This window comes from Dendropsophus ebraccatus, chromosome 12 (genome assembly GCF_027789765.1).
Source record: "Dendropsophus ebraccatus isolate aDenEbr1 chromosome 12, aDenEbr1.pat, whole genome shotgun sequence".
Classification (NCBI taxonomy): Eukaryota; Metazoa; Chordata; class Amphibia; order Anura; family Hylidae; genus Dendropsophus; species Dendropsophus ebraccatus.
The window spans coordinates 93,453,952-93,473,910 of NC_091465.1; the positions used below are offsets into that span (position 1 = coordinate 93,453,952).

Sequence of the window (19,959 nt, forward strand, 5' to 3'; positions counted from 1 at the left end):
TAACATGTCATATGTAACGTATAGTAACCGCTATATAACGTGGATATCACTGTAATTGTACCGACCTGACGAATAACGATAACATCATATGTAACGTATATTAATCCCTATATACCATGTCATATGTAACGTATAGTAACCGCTATATAACATGGATATCGCTGTAATCGTACGGACCTGATGAATAACGATAACATCATATGTGACGTATAGTAACCGCTATATAACATGTCATATATAGTAACCGCTATATAACATGTCATATGTAACGTATAGTAACCGCTATATAACATGTCATATGTGACGTATAGTAACCGCTATATAACATGTCATATGTAACGTATAGTAACCGCTATATAACATGTCATATATAACGTATAGTAACCGCTATATAACATGTCATATGTGACGTATAGTAACCGCTATATAACATGTCATATGTAATGTATAGTAACCGCTATATAACATGTCATATGTAACGTATAGTAACCGCTATATAACATGTCATATGTAACGTATAGTAACCGCTATATAACATGGATATCACTGTAATCGTATGGACCTGACGGATAACGATAACATGTCATATATAACGTATAGTAAACGGTGTACAAAAAAATGGTGAAAAACTGCTGCTAAATTGTGTTTTTTATTCATAACACCTCATAAAAAAATGATTAGGGTGTCGCATGTCCCCTCGAATGGTACCGATGGAAACGTCACCTTGTCTTACACAAATATTTTAGTACAGGGGAGGCCTGGATGCTTGTCTTGAATAAATATAATACAAGTTATGGGCATTAGATTTCTGGTTATATGTTAATCCAGGGATTATTCTGATCACCATTGGAGTCGGGAAGGAGTTTTCTCCCTGTGATGGGGCAATTGTCGTCTGCCTCATAGGGGTTTTTGCCTTCCCCTGGGGTTTCCCTTGGTTGAACCTGATGGACTCTTGTCTTCTTTCAACCTTATTAACTATGTTACTATAAGTAGAAGACTTAGGACATTAGCTAATATCAGACATTTTCTGGTCAGTATTTGGTTCTCTATCTCATTACAGACCCATTTCCATACAGACCACTGACAACCTGACAGCGGGAGATGTAGACGTAATCTGCCATGAAGCATTGGGGTGCGAGATAACATGAGGCCTTCTGGATTACATCAACACCAGATTTTAGGTAAGCCATGACTCATTCATGAATTATGTGGACTAAAGAAAAAATAGAAAAAAATATGATTGGTGCAGCTCACAGGGGGATGAAAGACCAAGGCCCTTCCTCCAAAGGGTAAACGAAAAAACAAAAGTAGAACTAGAATAAGCTCTACTCCTCTAAGCCTTGCACATCTATATGCCAATTAAGTCAAATATGTTGTATCAGCATATAATAAAGCATAACTAAATACAATCAAGTTTTTATAGGCAACACAAACAACTAAAATCCAGGAGATACAGATATAAAAGAAATGAATAAAAATACAGATTGCAGTAGGGTCCTCACTGCATAAATGCCATAGCAACAAAGTTCACATTAGGAAATACCATAAAATGTACATGATCACGGACGTCCATGAACCAACCCAGGATTTTCTGTATGTATAAAAGTCCCTTTAAAGTCCCACAAAAAAACCCTCCCCCACCTTTACCCACCACTCAACCAAGCACTAAACCCCAACCCCAGGTGCAAACAAAAACATATATAATATACATAGCGCTTACAGGGCAGTTTCTAGGTCATTTTGACAACAGGGCGGATCTTGATAAAAGCGCCCCCCCCCCCCCCCCCCCCGTTAGTTCAGCCCTGGGGAAGGAAGGGGGGGGCTTTTATCAAGATTCGGGTTATTAGAAAAAAGCAGTGTGTGTATTGCGGCATAGATCGGTGTTGCACCCCTGCCAAATAATGTTCCACTGAATACAAAATCATTATACAGGGACTTACAGGTGACGTCTTCTTTGATCTGACGGGTCCCTTTTCCTCTGCATCCGGCCCCGGCCTCCATGACGGTTTCTTGCAGCTACAATTCATCTCTTTAGGACCTGCCAGACAGACATCTCAGGCTCCGCACATTTCCAGCAACTTCCCCTTTTCCCACTTATAAGGTCCCAAACTGTATGCTGGGAAAGCTGGTGACCTCCATTATACTGACATACAGGATGCTGGGAAAGCTGGATGACCTCTATTACACTGACATACAGGATACTGGGAGAGCTGGGTGACCTCCATTATACACTGACATACAGGATGCTGGGAAAGCAGGGTGACCTCCATTATACACTGACATACAGGATGCTGGGAGAGCTGGATGACCTCCATTATACACTGACATACAGGATACTGGGAGAGCTGTGTGACCTCCATTATACTGACATACAGGATGCTGGGAGAGCTGGTGACCTCCATTATACACTGACATACAGGATACTGGGAAAGCTGTGTGACCTCCATTATACACTGACATACAGGATACTGGGAAAGCTGAGTGACCTCCATTATACACTGACATACAGGATACTGGGAAAGCTGGGTGACCTCCATTACACTGACATACAGGATACTGGGAGAGCTGGGTGACCTCCATTATACACTGACATACAGGATACTGGGAGAGCTGGGTGACCTCCATTATACACTGACATACAGGATGCTGGGAAAGCTGGGTGACCTCCATTATACACTGACATACAGGATGCTGGGAAAGCTGGTGACCTCCATTATACACTGACATACAGGATGCTGGGAGAGCTGGTGACCTCCATTACACACTGACATACAGGATACTGGGAAAGCTGGGTGACCTCCATTACACTGACATACAGGATATTGGGAGAGCTGGGTGACCTCCATTATACACTGACATACAGGATGCTGGGAAAGCTGGGTGACCTCTATTATACACTGACATACAGGATACTGGGAAAGCTGAGTGACCTCCATTACACTGACATACAGGATGCTAGGAAAGCTGTGTGACCTCCATTACACTGACATACAGGATACTGGGAAAGCTGGGTGACCACCATTACACACTGACATACAGGATACTGGGAAAGCTGGGTGACCTCCATTACACTGACATACAGGATACTGGGAAAGCTGGGTGACCTCTATTACACTGACATACAGGATGCTGGGAAAGCTGTATGAACTCCATTATACACTGACATACAGTATGCTGGGAAAGCTGGTGACCTCCATTACACTGACATACAGGATACTGGGAGAGCTGTGTGACCTCCATTACACTGACATACAGGATGCTAGGAAAGCTGTGTGACCTCCATTACACTGACATACAGGATACTGGGAGAGCTGTGTGACCTCCATTACACACTGACATACAGGATACTGGGAAAGCTGTGTGACCTCCATTATACACTGACATACAGGATACTGGGAAAGCTGTATGACCTCCATTATACACTGACATACAGTATGCTGGGAAAGCTGTGTGACCTCCATTACACTGACATACAGGATACTGGGAGAGCTGGGTGACCTCCATTACACTGACATACAGGATGCTGGGAAAGCTGGTGACCTCCATTATACACTGACATACAGGATACTGGGAGAGCTGGGTGACCTCCATTACACTGACATACAGGATACTGGGAGAGCTGGGTGACCTCCATTACACTGACATACAGGATGTTGGGAGAGCTGGATGACATGTAAACTTTGGCGCGGGGGCAGGGATTATCGCGGGGGGCGGGATTATCGGGACGTCAGGGCCGGGACAAGGCCTTTTGGTGCCCTAGGCAGAGAAGGCAAAAAAATTATATATCTGCATAAAAAAACGACATGTGTAAACACTTTTAAACACATTTGATATAGAGCAATCATAAATTAATGTTATTAATATAGTTTTTTTCCCTGTAACTAGTGCAAGCAACTTAACTAGTGCAAACAATTAGAGGTTCACACAAACCTAAAAACTCGCTATTTGAAGTCTAATGGTTGGAGAAGATGGATGCATAGGCTGCATCCATCTTCTTCAGCCACTAGGATTCAAATACCAGGCATTCAGGTTCACATGAACTGTAAGTCTGTAACTCCACCAATCCCTAGCAGTGACCATAAAGAGGTAGGGATTCAGCTGTATACAAGATCTATAGGCCTTATAAGTGATTATAGTGCAGTTACATCCAGTGACTCACAGGGGACGTCTTCTCTACTTCTCTCTAAGTTACGTTTTTGCCAGTTAAAGTTGTTAGTATTTGCTTGTCTTTTTCATCTGGCTGAGATCATGAAGAGTTCTACCGCCATGAACTGTCTCCACAGAATCTGCCAGACAAACATTTTAGGCTCCTTGCTTCAGCATCATCCTCGCCTTATACAAACTCCCCATGTGTATTGCTTCTCACAATAACAGTACCCCCCTGTGTCCCCATATGAGCAGTTAGGCACCATATGTGCCCCAAAATAGTAGGCCACTCTGTGTCCCCAAATAGTATTAGGCCACTCTTCTATACTCCCCTACAGTAATTAGGCCAGCTCCTGTGCTCCCATATATTAGTTAGTGTATAGTGCCCACATAGTCCTCACATAGTATAGACCCCTTAGTGTATAGCCCCCACACAGTGAATAGCCCCGACATAGTATAGACCCACATAGCACCCACATTGTTTAGTCCCACATGGTGTATAGCCCACACAGTGTATAGCCCCCCTCCCCCCCCCCCCCCAGAAGGTAGAGGAGGGTAAGGTACCCTGCATAAAGTTAGGGAGATTTTCTATAGCAGGTGGAGGGAGAGATGTTCTGCAGAAGACAGAGGGGCAAGATGCTGTACCGAAGGTAAGGGAGAGTGAAATTCTCTGCAGAAAATAGAGTGAGACACTCTGTAGAAGAGGGACTAAGATGCTCTGCAGCAGGTGAGGGGGAGTGAGGTGTTCTGCAGAAGATAGAGGGGATAAGATGCTGAGCAGTGGGTGGAAGAGGGTTAGCAGATAGAGGGGGTGAGATGCTCTGTAGCAGATAGAGGGGTGAGACACTCTGCAGCACATAGAGGGGTGAGACACTCTGCAGCACATAGAGGGGGTGAGACACTCTGCAGCACATAGAGGGGGTGAGACACTCTGCAGCACATAGAGGGGGTGAGACACTCTGCAGCAGATAGAGGGGGTGAGACGCTCTGCAGCAGATAGAAGGGGGTGAGATGCTCTGCAGCAGATAGAAGCGGGTGAGATGCTCTGCAGAAGATAGAAGGGGGTGAGACGCTCTGCAGCAGATAGAAGGGGGTGAGACGCTCTGCAGCAGATAGAAGGGGGTGAGATGCTTTGCAGCAGATAGAATAGCCCTCTCAGTGTATAGCCTCCTGGCTGCGCTCCCCCCTCCCCATAATGTACAGTCTCCACACACCCCTATAGCCCCCACTGTGTACATACATTATGTGGTGGCAGCCATACACCCCCTAGTATAGTATAGCCCCCCCACAGTGTACATACATTATGTGGTGGCATCCATACACCCCCATACATAGTATAGCCCCCCACTGTGTACATACATTATGTGGTGGCATCCATACACCCCCATACATAGTATAGCCCCCCACTGTGTACATACATTATGTGGTGGCAGCCATACACCCCCATACATAGTATAGCCCCCCCACAGTGTACATACATTATGTGGTGGCAGCCATACACCCCCATACATAGTATAGCCCCCCACTGTGTACATACATTATGTGGTGGCAGCCATACACCCCCTAGTATAGTATAGCCCCCCCACAGTGTACATACATTATGTGGTGGCAGCCATACACCCCCATACATAGTATAGCCCCCACTGTGTACATACATTATGTGGTGGCAGCCATACTACCCCATACATAGTATAGCCCCCACAGTGTACATACATTATGTGGTGGCAGCCATACACCCCCTAGTATAGTATAGCCCCCCCACAGTGTACATACATTATGTGGTGGCAGCCATACACCCCCATACATAGTATAGCCCCCACAGTGTACATACATTATGTGGTGGCAGCCATACACCCCCATACATAGTATAGCCCCCCACAGTGTACATACATTATGTGGTGACTGGCAGCCATACACCCCCATACATAGTATAGCCCCCACAGTGTACATACATTATGTGGTGGCATCCATACACCCCCATACATAGTATAGCCCCCCACTGTGTACATACATTATGTGGTGGCAGCCATACACCCCCATACATAGTATAGCCCCCACAGTGTACATACATTATGTGGTGGCAGCCATACACCCCCATACATAGTATAGCCCCCACTGTGTACATACATTATGTGGTGGCAGCCATACACCCCCTAGTATAGCCCCCCACAGTGTACATACATTATGTGGTGGCAGCCATACACCCCCATACATAGTATAGCCCCCCCAGTGTACATACATTATGTGGTGGCAGCCATACACCCCCATACATAGTATAGCCCCCACAGTGTACATACATTATGTGGTGGCAGCCATACACCCCCATACATAGTATAGCCCCCACAGTGTACATACATTATGTGGTGGCAGCCATACACCCCCATACATAGTATAGCCCCCACAGTGTACATACATTATGTGGTGGCAGCCATACACCCCCATACATAGTATAGCCCCCCCACAGTGTACATACATTATGTGGTGGCAGCCATACACCCCCATACATAGTATAGCCCCCACAGTGTACATACATTATGTGGTGGCAGCCATACACCCCCATACATAGTATAGCCCCCACAGTGTACATACATTATGTGGTGGCAGCCATACACCCCCATACATAGTATAGCCCCCCCACAGTGTACATACATTATGTGGTGGCAGCCATACACCCCCATACATAGTATAGCCCCCACAGTGTACATACATTATGTGGTGGCATCCATACACCCCCATACATAGTATAGCCCCCCCACAGTGTACATACATTATGTGGTGGCAGCCATACACCCCCTAGTATAGTATAGCCCCCACAGTGTACATACATTATGTGGTGGCATCCATACACCCCCATACATAGTATAGCCCCCCACAGTGTACATACATTATGTGGTGGCATCCATACACCCCCATACATAGTATAGCCCCCACAGTGTACATACATTATGTGGTGGCATCCATACACCCCCTAGTATAGCCCCCACAGTGTACATACATTATGTGGTGACTGGCAGCCATACACCCCATACATAGTATAGCCCCCACAGTGTACATACATTATGTGGTGACTGGCAGCCATACACCCCCATACATAGTATAGCCCCCACAGTGTACATACATTATGTGGTGGCATCCATACACCCCCATACATAGTATAGCCCCCCCACAGTGTACATACATTATGTGGTGGCATCCATACACCCCGTAGTATAGTATAGCCCCCACAGTGTACATACATTATGTGGTGGCATCCATACACCCCCATACATAGTATAGCCCCCACAGTGTACATACATTATGTGGTGGCATCCATACACCCCATACATAGTATAGCCCCCACAGTGTACATACATTATGTGGTGACTGGCAGCCATACACCCCCATACATAGTATAGCCCCCCACAGTGTACATACATTATGTGGTGGCAGCCATACACCCCCATACATAGTATAGCCCCCACAGTGTACATACATTATGTGGTGGCATCCATACACCCCCTAGTATAGTATAGCCCCCACAGTGTACATACATTATGTGGTGGCATCCATACACCCCCATACATAGTATAGCCCCCACAGTGTACATACATTATGTGGTGGCAGCCATACACCCCCATACATAGTATAGCCCCCACAGTGTACATACATTATGTGGTGGCATCCATACACCCCCATACATAGTATAGCCCCCCACAGTGTACATACATTATGTGGTGGCATCCATACACCCCCATACATAGTATAGCCCCCCACAGTGTACATACATTATGTGGTGGCAGCCATACACCCCCATACATAGTATAGCCCCCACAGTGTACATACATTATGTGGTGGCAGCCATACACCCCCATACATAGTATAGCCCCCCACAGTGTACATACATTATGTGGTGGCAGCCATACACCCCCATACATAGTATAGCCCCCCACTGTGTACATACATTATGTGGTGGCATCCATACACCCCCATACATAGTATAGCCCCCCCACTGTGTACATACATTATGTGGTGGCATCCATACACCCCCATACATAGTATAGCCCCCACAGTGTACATACATTATGTGGTGGCATCCATACACCCCCATACATAGTATAGCCCCCACAGTGTACATACATTATGTGGTGGCATCCATACACCCCCATACATAGTATAGCCCCCACAGTGTACATACATTATGTGGTGGCAGCCATACACCCCCATACATAGTATAGCCCCCCCACAGTGTACATACATTATGTGGTGGCATCCATACACCCCCATACATAGTATAGTATAGCCCCCACAGTGTACATACATTATGTGGTGGCATCCATACACCCCCATACATAGTATAGTATAGCCCCCACAGTGTACATACATTATGTGGTGGCATCCATACACCCCCATACATAGTATAGCCCCCCCACAGTGTACATACATTATGTGGTGGCATCCATACACCCCCATACATAGTATAGCCCCCCCACAGTGTACATACATTATGTGGTGGCATCCATACACCCCCATACATAGTATAGCCCCCACAGTGTACATACATTATGTGGTGGCAGCCATACACCCCCATACATAGTATAGCCCCCCACAGTGTACATACATTATGTGGTGACTGGCAGCCATACACCCCCATACATAGTATAGCCCCCACAGTGTACATACATTATGTGGTGGCAGCCATACACCCCCATACATAGTATAGCCCCCCCACAGTGTACATACATTATGTGGTGGCATCCATACACCCCCATACATAGTATAGCCCCCACAGTGTACATACATTATGTGGTGGCATCCATACACCCCCATACATAGTATAGCCCCCACAGTGTACATACATTATGTGGTGGCAGCCATACACCCCCATACATAGTATAGTATAGCCCCCACAGTGTAGCAGCAGCCCCCATTACCTGATCATGAGGCAGCTTAGCACATACTACTTTGCAGCACTCCTCTACTCTTCTGATTGGCTCCAGACATCATGTGACATTGGTGAGAAGGTCCGGAGCCAATCAGGAGTGAGGAGGAGGAGCGTAGATGCCTGCCACCGCGGGACTAGAGATGGGAGGGGGGAGGAGGGGGAGGAGGAGGAGGAGGAGGAGGAGCGCTGCCGGCTCGGCTAGGAGAAATGATGCTGCTGCGGGTGAGGGGATTCTCACACTGCCTGGGAGGGGGAGAGAGTGGGGGGACATGAGGGCGCAGCGCTGGTGGTATGTGAGCGAGGAGGCAGCCACCAGGAGTACAGTAGCTAACATTTTTTTTTTAAAGAAACTGAAATTGCGCCCCCTGCTGTCCTATATACACCCAGGCATGCTTCCCCTGCTGTCCTATATACACCCAGGCATGCTTCCCCTGCTGTCCTATATGTACCCAGGCATGCTTCCCCTGCTGTCCTATATGTACCCAGGCATACTTCCCCTGCTGTCCTATATACACCCAGGCATGCTTCCCCTGCTGTCCTATATACACCCAGGCATGCTTCCCCTGCTGTCCTATATGTACCCAGGCATGCTTCCCCTGCTGTCCTATATGTACCCAGGCATGCTTCCCCTGCTGTCCTATATGTACCCAGGCATGCTTCCCCTGCTGTCCTATATGTACCCAGGCATGCTTCCCCTGCTGTCCTATATGTACCCAGGCATGCCTCCCCTGCTGTCCTATATACACCCAGGCATGCTTCCCCCGCTGTCCTATATATACCCGGGCATGCTTCCCCTGCTGTCCTATATACACCCAGGCATGCTTCCCCTGCTGTCCTATATGTACCCGGGCATGCTTCCCCTGCTGTCCTATATACACCCAGGCATGCTTCCCCTGCTGTCCTATATGTACCCAGGCATGCTTCCCCTGCTGTCCTATATGTACCCAGGCATGCTTCCCCTGCTGTCCTATATGTACCCAGGCATGCTTCCCCTGCTGTCCTATATGTACCCAGGCATGCTTCCCCTGCTGTCCTATATACACCCAGGCATGCTTCCCCCGCTGTCCTATATGTACCCAGGCATGCTTCCCCCGCTGTCCTATATACACCCAGGCATGCTTCCCCCGCTGTCCTATATGTACCCAGGCATGCTTCCCCTGCTGTCCTATATGTACCCAGGCATGCTTCCCCTGCTGTCCTATATGTACCCAGGCATGCTTCCCCTGCTGTCCTATATACACCCAGGCATGCTTCCCCTGCTGTCCTATATACACCCAGGCATGCTTCCCCTGCTGTCCTATATACACCCAGGCATGCTTCCCCTGCTGTCCTATATGTACCCAGGCATGCTTCCCCCGCTGTCCTATATGTACCCAGGCATGCTTCCCCTGCTGTCCCATATGTACCCAGGCATGCTTCCCCTGCTGTCCTATATGTACCCAGGCATGCTTCCCCTGCTGTCCTATATGTACCCAGGCATGCTTCCCCTGCTGTCCTATATGTACCCAGGCATGCTTCCCCTGCTGTCCTGTATGTACCCAGACATGCTTCCCCTGCTGTCCTATATACACCCAGGCATGCTTCCCCTGCTGTCCTATATGAACCCAGGCATGCTTCCCCTGCTGTCCTATATGTACCCAGGCATGCTTCCCCTACTGTCCTATATACACCCAGGCATGCCTCCCCTGCTGTCCTATATACACCCAGGCAGCCCACTGTCCTATATGTACCCAGGCATGCTTCCCCTGCTGTCCTATATGTACCCAGGCATGCTTCCCCTGCTGTCCTATATGTACCCAGGCATGCTTCCCCTGCTGTCCTATATGTACCCAGGCATGCTTCCCCTGCTGTCCTATATGTACCCAGGCATGCTTCCCCTGCTGTCCTATATGTACCCAGGCATGCTTCCCCTGCTGTCCTATATACACCCAGGCATGCTTCCCCTGCTGTCCTATATGTACCCAGGCATGCTTCCCCCGCTGTCCTATATACACCCAGGCATGCTTCCCCCGCTGTCCTATATGTACCCAGGCATGCTTCCCCCGCTGTCCTATATGTACCCAGGCATGCTTCCCCTGCTGTCCTATATGTACCCAGGCATGCTTCCCCTGCTGTCCTATATACACCCAGGCATGCTTCCCCCGCTGTCCTATATGTACCCAGGCATGCTTCCCCCGCTGTCCTATATGTACCCAGGCATGCTTCCCCTGCTGTCCTATATGTACCCAGGCATGCTTCCCCAGCTGTCCTATATGTACCCAGGCATGCTTCCCCTGCTGTCCTATATGTACCCAGGCATGCTTCCCCTGCTGTCCTATATGTACCCAGGCATGCTTCCCCTGCTGTCCTGTATGTACCCAGACATGCTTCCCCTGCTGTCCTATATACACCCAGGCATGCTTCCCCTGCTGTCCTATATGTACCCAGGCATGCTTCCCCTGCTGTCCTATATGTACCCAGGCATGCTTCCCCTACTGTCCTATATACACCCAGGCATGCCTCCCCTGCTGTCCTATATACACCCAGGCAGCCCACTGTCCTATATGTACCCAGGCATGCTTCCCCTGCTGTCCTATATGTACCCAAGCATGCTTCCCCTGCTGTCCTATATACATCCAGGCATGCTTCCCCTGCTGTCCTATATGTACCCAGGCATGCTTCCCCTGCTGTCCCATATGTACCCAGGCATGCTTCCCCCACTGTCCTATATGTACCCAGGCATGCTTCCCCTGCTGTCCTATATGTACCCAGGCATGCTTCCCCTGCTGTCCTATATGTACCCAGGCATGCTTCCCCTGCTGTCCCATATGTACCCAGGCTTGCTTCCCCTGCTGTCCTATATGTACCCAGGCATGCTTCCCCTGCTTTCCTATATGTACCCAGGCTTGCTCCCCCTGCTGTCCTATATGTACCCAGGCATGCCTCCCCTGCTGTCCTATATGTACCCGGGCATGCTTCCCCTGCTGTCCTATATGTACCCAGGCATGCTTCCCCTGCTGTCCTATATACACCCAGGCATGCTTCCCCTGCTGTCCTATATACACCCAGGCATGCTTCCCCTGCTGTCCTATATGTACCCAGGCATGCTTCCCCTGCTGTCCTATATGTACCCAGACATGCTTCCCCCGCTGTCCTATATGTACTCAGGCATGCTTCCCCTACTGTCCTATATGTACCCAGGCATGCCTCCCCTGCTGTCCTATATGTACCCAGGCATGCTTCCCCTGCTGTCCTATATGTACCCAGGCGTGCTTCCCCTGCTGTCCTATATGTACCCAGGCATGCTTCCCCTGCTGTCCTATATGTACCCAGGCATGCTTCCCCTGCTGTCCTATATGTACCCAGGCATGCTTCCCCTGCTGTCCTATATGTACCCAGGCATGCTTCCCCTGCTGTCCTGTATGTACCCAGGCATGCTTCCCCTGCTGTCCTATATGTATCCAGGCATGCTTCCCCTGCTGTCCTATATACACCCAGGCATGCTTCCCCTGCTGTCCTATATGTACCCAGGCATGCCTCCCCTGCTGTCCTATATGTACCCAGGCATGCTTCCCCTGCTGTCCTATATGTACCCAGGCGTGCTTCCCCTGCTGTCCTATATGTACCCAGGCATGCTTCCCCTGCTGTCCTATATGTACCCAGGCATGCTTCCCCTGCTGTCCTATATGTACCCAGGCATGCTTCCCCTGCTGTCCTATATGTACCCAGGCATGCTTCCCCTGCTGTCCTGTATGTACCCAGGCATGCTTCCCCTGCTGTCCTATATGTATCCAGGCATGCTTCCCCTGCTGTCCTATATACACCCAGGCATGCTTCCCCTGCTGTCCTATATGTACCCGGGCATGCTTCCCCTGCTGTCCTATATACACCCAGGCATGCTTCCCCTGCTGTCCTATATGTACCCAGGCATGCTTTCCCTGCTGTCCTATATGTACCCAGGTATGCTTCCCCTGCTGTCCTATATACACCCAGGCATGCTTCCCCTGCTGTCCTATATGTACCCAGGCATGCTTCCCCTGCTGTCCTATATGTACCCAGGCATGCTTTCCCTGCTGTCCTATACAGTGTCGGACTGGAGTGCTTGGGCCCACCAGGGGAAATCATTCTTGGGGCCCACCCTTCTTCCACCATACTTATCTATGGTAACATTAATAAGGGTACATTAACACGGCAATGTAGGGCTGCAAATGATTGCTAATCAGCAGGGCAGGGGATGTGCAGCCGACAGCAATGATCTTAGCCGCACAAAAGATCAAATCAGTCGACTATGGGATATTTGCTGGCATGTCAGCCAATCTCTGGCACTTTTACATGGGCCGATCATCGGCTGAATAGACTTCCTAGGAGCGCTTGTTACCAATTATTGGCCGCTGTGTAATTAGGCTATAAGACAAATTTTTTGTATGATAACGCTGTATACTTAGATACAAGTCATACAGCTACTAATAACACCAGTATACAAAGAGCAAATATCCCCACACATATTACCGCTATATAGTAACTGACCAAATCCTGTCTATCAAGACCGATATTACCAATAAACCAGTATACAGGAGGGAAATAGTATCACCATACATATTACCGCTATACTGTTACTGACCAAATCCTGTATACCAATATTACCAGTACACAAGGGGGAAATATTACCGCCACACCACAACCATTGCTACCATATTGTTACTGACCAAATCTGGTATACTAAGACCAATGAACACCGCACCAGATTACAAGTAACAAATAATACCACCACATACTGACTAACACCACCACATACTGACTAACACCACCACATACTGACTAACACCACCGCTGCTACTGAATAAAATCCTCTGAACAAAAGATCAATATCCCCTCATACAGTCATACAGAGGTGGCCCCAGCTCTACACCATATACTTTACAGTGCACATAGATTTAGTGACTCACAGGGGAGTCTTCTCTGATCGTAGTTCTTCCCTTTTCATCTTCTTCTCCATCTGCCCTGGGCCGTTATGAGAACTTCTCCAAGCCACGAATCCACAGAATCTGCCAGAGAAATATATTAGGCTCCTCGCTCTGTCACCATCCTCATCTCTCTACACACTGCACATCTGTACACCTTCTCTTAGTGGTTAGCCCTGACTATTTGTAGCGTATATATATTATATATCCTTCCCTGTATACAGCCCCTTATGTTGTCCTTCCCTGTATACAGCCCCTTATGTTGTCCTTCCCTGTATACAGCCCCCCTTATGTTGTCCTCCCCCTGTATACAGCCCCTTATGTTGTCCTCCCCCCTGTATACAGCCCCCCTTATGTTGTCCTTCCCTGTATACAGCCCCCCTTATGTTCTCCTCCCCTGTACATAGCCCCCCTTATGTGGTCCTCCCCCTGTATACAGCCCCCCTTATGTTGTCCTTCCCTGTATACAGCCCCCCTTATGTTGTCCTCCCCCCGTATACAGCCCCTTATGTGGTCCTCCCCCTGTATACAGCCCCTCTTATGTTGTCCTCCCCTGTATACAGCCCCCCTTATGTTGTCCTTCCCCTGTATACAGCCCCTTATGTTGTCCTTCCCCTGTATATACCCCCCTTATGTTGTCCTTCCCCTGTATATACCCCCTTATGTTGTCCTCCCCCTGTATACAGCCCCCTTCTGTTGTCCTCCCCCCTGTATACAGCCCCCTTCTGTTGTCCTCCCCCTGTATACAGAGCTCTTAATGTTGTCCTCCCCTGTATACAGCCCCCCTTATGTTGTCCTCCCCCTGTATACAGCCCCCCTTTATGTTGTCCTCCCCCTGTATACAGCCCCTTATGTTGTCCTCCCCCCTGTATACAGACCTCCTTCTGTTGTCCTTCCCCTGTATACAGACCCCCTTCTGTTGTCCTCCCCCTGTATACAGACACCCTTATGTTGTCCTCCCCCCTGTATACAGCCCCCCTTATGTTGTCCTCCCCCCTGTATACAGCCCCCCTTCTGTTGTTCTCCCCCTGTATACAGCCCCTTATGTTGTCCTCCCCCCTGTATACAGACCCCCTTATGTTGTCCTCCCCTGTATATAGCCCCCCTTATGTTGTCCTCCCCCTGTATACAGCCCCCCTTATGTTGTCCTCCCCCTGTATACAGACCTCCTTCTGTTGTCCTCCCCCTGTATATAGCCCCCCTATGTTGTCCTGCCCTGTATACAGCCCCCCATATGTTGTCCTCCCCTGTATATAGCCCCCCTTATGTTGACCTCCCCCTGTATACAGCCCCCCTTATGTTGTCCTCCCCCTGTATACAGACCTCCTTCTGTTGTCCTCCCCCTGTATATAGCCCCCCTATGTTGTCCTGCCCTGTATACAGCCCCCCATATGTTGTTCTCCCCCCTGTATACAGCCCCATATGTTGTCCTCCCCTGTATACAGCCCCCCATATGTTGTCCTCCCCTGTATACAGCCCCCCTTATGTTGTCCTCCCCCCTGTATATAGACCCCCTTCTGTTGTCCTCCCCCTGTATACAGACCCCCTTCTGTTGTCCTCCCCCTGTATACAGACCCCTTCTGTTGTCCTCCCCCTGTATACAGACCCCCTTCTGTTGTCCTCCCCCTGTATACAGACCCCCTTCTGTTGTCCTCCCCCTGTATACAGACCCCCTTCTGTTGTCCTCCCCCTGTATACAGACCCCCTTCTGTTGTCCTCCCCCTGTATACAGACCCCCTTCTGTTGTCCTCCCCCTGTATACAGACCCCCTTCTGTTGTCCTCCCCCTGTATACAGACCCCCTTCTGTTGTCCTCCCCCTGTATACAGACCCCCTTCTGTTGTCCTCCCCCTGTATATAGACCTCCTTCTGTTGTCCTCCCCGTGTATACAGACCCCCTTCTGTTGTCCTCCCCCTGTATACAGACCCCCTTCTGTTGTCCTCCCCCTGTATACAGACCCCCTTCTGTTGTCCTCCCCCTGTATACAGACCCCCTTCTGTTGTCCTCCCCCTGTACTGTTGTCCTCCCCCTGTATACAGACCCCCTTCTGTTGTCCTCCCCCTGTATATAGACCTCCTTCTGTTGTCCTCCCCGTGTATACAGACCCCCTTCTGTTGTCCTCCCCCTGTATACAGACCTCCTTCTGTTGTCCTCCCCCTGTATACAGACCTCCTTCTGTTGTCCTCCCCCTGTATACAGACCTCCTTCTGTTGTCCTCCCCCTGTATACAGACCCCTTTCTGTTGTCCTCCCCCTGTATACAGACCCCTTTCTGTTGTCCTCCCCCTGTATACAGACCCCTTTCTGTTGTCCTCCCCCTGTATATCCTCCCCCTTATCCAAGATATGGATCGGTGGCCCAGTCCGAGCCTGGTCCTATATACACCCAGAGATGTCGTCATCATTTCCTGAGGTGTCATTGTGCACTTGGTGACCTCCTGGTGGTCGAATATTAATTTCCAGGTCCCAAGTATTTTTCTCCCATAGACTATAATGGGCAAACCTTCATATATCAAAGGTGGACAGTTTTGTAAGTGTTGGAACTACACGTTTCAGCAGTTCAGGCATAAGTAACACAATATACAGGGAAGCAGTATCAGGACAGGTCTCCATGTTTGCAGAAATTTCAAAGGATTCCATGTGGGGCAGGTGGGATCTGCAGAATCCTTCCTGACTCCCCTTTAAGTGTGTGTGGGGGATGGGATGAGGTAGTGTTCTCCCCTCCCCTTCTGCCTCTCATAGACTGCATGCCTTCCTCACCTGATGTCTCCAGGACACTAAGTCTCTTGTCTGTCTCATTACCTGGAATGTCTCTTCCTTCAGGTTCAAGATCTTCTTTCATCTTTGTGGAAACTCTCAAACCTTTCTCTTCCCTTGTTGTGTGCTGCCCCCTTCCCTTTCCCATCTCCTCTCATCGGTCATTGTTACTTCTCTCTAGTGGCATGGTCTCCTCGGACCCCCAACCTTCTCGTCTGAGACTTGTGGGCGAACAGGCAGCAGAGATCCAGTAAGGTAAGAATGATACAGAGAACCATCCAGAAGCCTCCAGGTGTATAGAGATACAGAGATATGGATAGTGACATCATTACAGCTATTACCCCCAGTATATAGTAATATACAGAGATATGGATAGTGACATCATTACAGCTATTACCCCCAGGATATAGAAATATACAGAGATATGGATAGTGACATCATTACAGCTATTACCCCCAGGATATAGTAATATACAGAGATATGGATAGTGACAGGATTACAGCTATTACCTCCAGGATATAGTAATATACAGAGATATGGATAGTGACATCATTACAGCTATTACCCCCAGGATATAGTAATATACAGAGATATGGATAGTGACATCATTACAGCTATTACCCCCAGGATATAGTAATATACAGAGATATGGATAGTGACAGGATTACAGCTATTACCCCCAGGATATAGTAATATACAGAGATATGGATAGTGACATCATTACAGCTATTACCCCCAGGATATAGTAATGTACAGAGATATGGATAGTGACATCATTACAGCTATTACCCCCAGCCTATAGTAATATACAGAGATATGGATAGTGACATCATTACAGCTATTATCCCCAGGATATAGTAATATACAGAGATATGGATAGTGACATCATTACAGCTATTACCCCCAGGATATAGTAATATACAGAGATATGGATAGTGATAGGATTACAGCTATTACCTCCAGGATATAGTAATATACAGAGATATGGATAGTGACATCATTACAGCTATTACCCCCAGGATATAGTAATATACAGAGATATGGATAGTGACATCATTACTGCTATTACCCCCAGGATATAGTAATATACAGAGATATGGATAGTGACATCATTACAGCTATTACCCCCAGGATATAGTAATATACAGAGATATGGATAGTGACATCATTACATCTATTACCCCCAGGATATAGTAATATACAGAGATATGGATAGTGACATCATTACAGCTATTACCCCCAGGATATAGTAATATACAGAGATATGGATAGTGACAGGATTACAGCTATTACCCCCAGCCTATAGTAATATACAGAGATATGGATAGTGACATCATTACAGCTATTACCCCCAGGATATAGTGATATACAGAGATATGGATAGTGACATCATTACATCTATTACCCCCAGGATATAGTAATATACAGGGATATGGATAGTGACAGGATTACAGCTATTACCCCCAGGATATAGTAATATACAGAGATATGGATAGTGACAGGATTACAGCTATTACCCCCAGGATATAGTAATATACAGAGATATGGATAGTGACAGGATTACAGCTATTACCCTCAGGATATAGTAATATACAGAGATATGGATAGTGACATCATTACAGCTATTACCCCCAGGATATAGTAATATACAGAGATATGGATAGTGACATCATTACAGCTATTACCCCCAGGATATAGTAATATACAGAGATATGGATAGTGACATCATTACATCTATTACCCCCAGGATATAGTAATATACAGAGATATGGATAGTGACATCATTACATCTATTACCCCCAGGATATAGTAATATACAGAGATATGGATAGTGACATCATTACAGCTATTACCCTCAGGATATAGTAATATACAGAGATATGGATAGTGACAGGATTACAGCTATTACCCTCAGGATATAGTAATATACAGGGATATGGATAGTGACATCATTACATCTATTACCCCCAGGATATAGTAATATACAGAGATATGGATAGTGACAGGATTACAGCTATTACCTCCAGGATATAGTAATATACAGAGATATGGATAGTGACATCATTACAGCTATTACCCCCAGGATATAGTAATATACAGAGATATGGATAGTGACAGGATTACAGCTATTACCCCCAGGATATAGTAATATACAGAGATATGGATAGTGACATCATTACAGCTATTACCCCCAGGATATAGTAATATACAGAGATATGGATAGTGACAGGATTACAGCTATTACCCCCAGGATATAGTAATATACAGAGATATGGATAGTGACATCATTACATCTATTACCCTCAGGATATAGTAATATACAGAGATATGGATAGTGACATCATTACAGCTATTACCCCCAGGATATAGTAATATACAGAGATATGGATAGTGACATCATTACATCTATTACCCCCAGGATATAGTAATATACAGGGATATGGATAGTGACATCATTACATCTATTACCCCCAGGATATAGTAATATACAGAGATATGGATAGTGACAGGATTACAGCTATTACCCTCAGGATATAGTAATATACAGAGATATGGATAGTGACATCATTACAGCTATTACCCTCAGGATATAGAAATATACAGAGATATGGATAGTGACATCAATACAGCTATTACCCCCAGGATATAGTAATATACAGAGATATGGATAGTGACATCATTACAGCTCTTACCCCCAGGATATAGAAAAAGGCAAGAGTCTGCAGCACACCGGAGTAAAGGTGAAAAGTGTTTATTCCATCATCAAGGAACATACAACGTTTCGATTTAATCCAGAATGCTTGATGCTTGATAATGATTCTGGATTGAATCGATATTGAATCGAAACGTTGTATGTTCCTTGATGATGGAATAAACACTTTTCACCTTTACTCTAGTGTGCTGCAGACTCTTGCCTTTTTCTATATCCTGGGGGTAAGAGCTGTAATGATGTCACTATCCATATCTCTGTATATTACTATATCCTGGGGGTAATAGCTGTAATGATGTCACTATCCATATCTCTGTATATTACTATATCCTGGGGGTAATAGCTGTAATGATGTCACTATCCATATCTCTGTATATTACTATATCCTGGGGGTAATAGCTGTAATGATGTCACTATCCATATCTCTGTATATTACTATATCCTGGGGGTAATAGCTGTAATGATGTCACTATCCATATCTCTGTAT

At 47.2% G+C, this 19,959-nt stretch overlaps 1 protein-coding gene across 1 annotated transcript in view; it reads left to right on the forward strand.

Annotated features, from left to right (window-relative positions):
• The window catches only part of LOC138768862 (serine protease hepsin-like), a gene marked incomplete at its 3' end in the record, with an annotated part of 84,247 nt that overhangs the window by 25,790 nt on the left and 38,498 nt on the right, over nt 1–19,959 (forward strand). The window contains exons 2-3 of the mRNA XM_069946829.1: nt 1,077–1,181; nt 16,944–17,017. The remainder of the gene's footprint in view (nt 1–1,076; nt 1,182–16,943; nt 17,018–19,959) is intronic.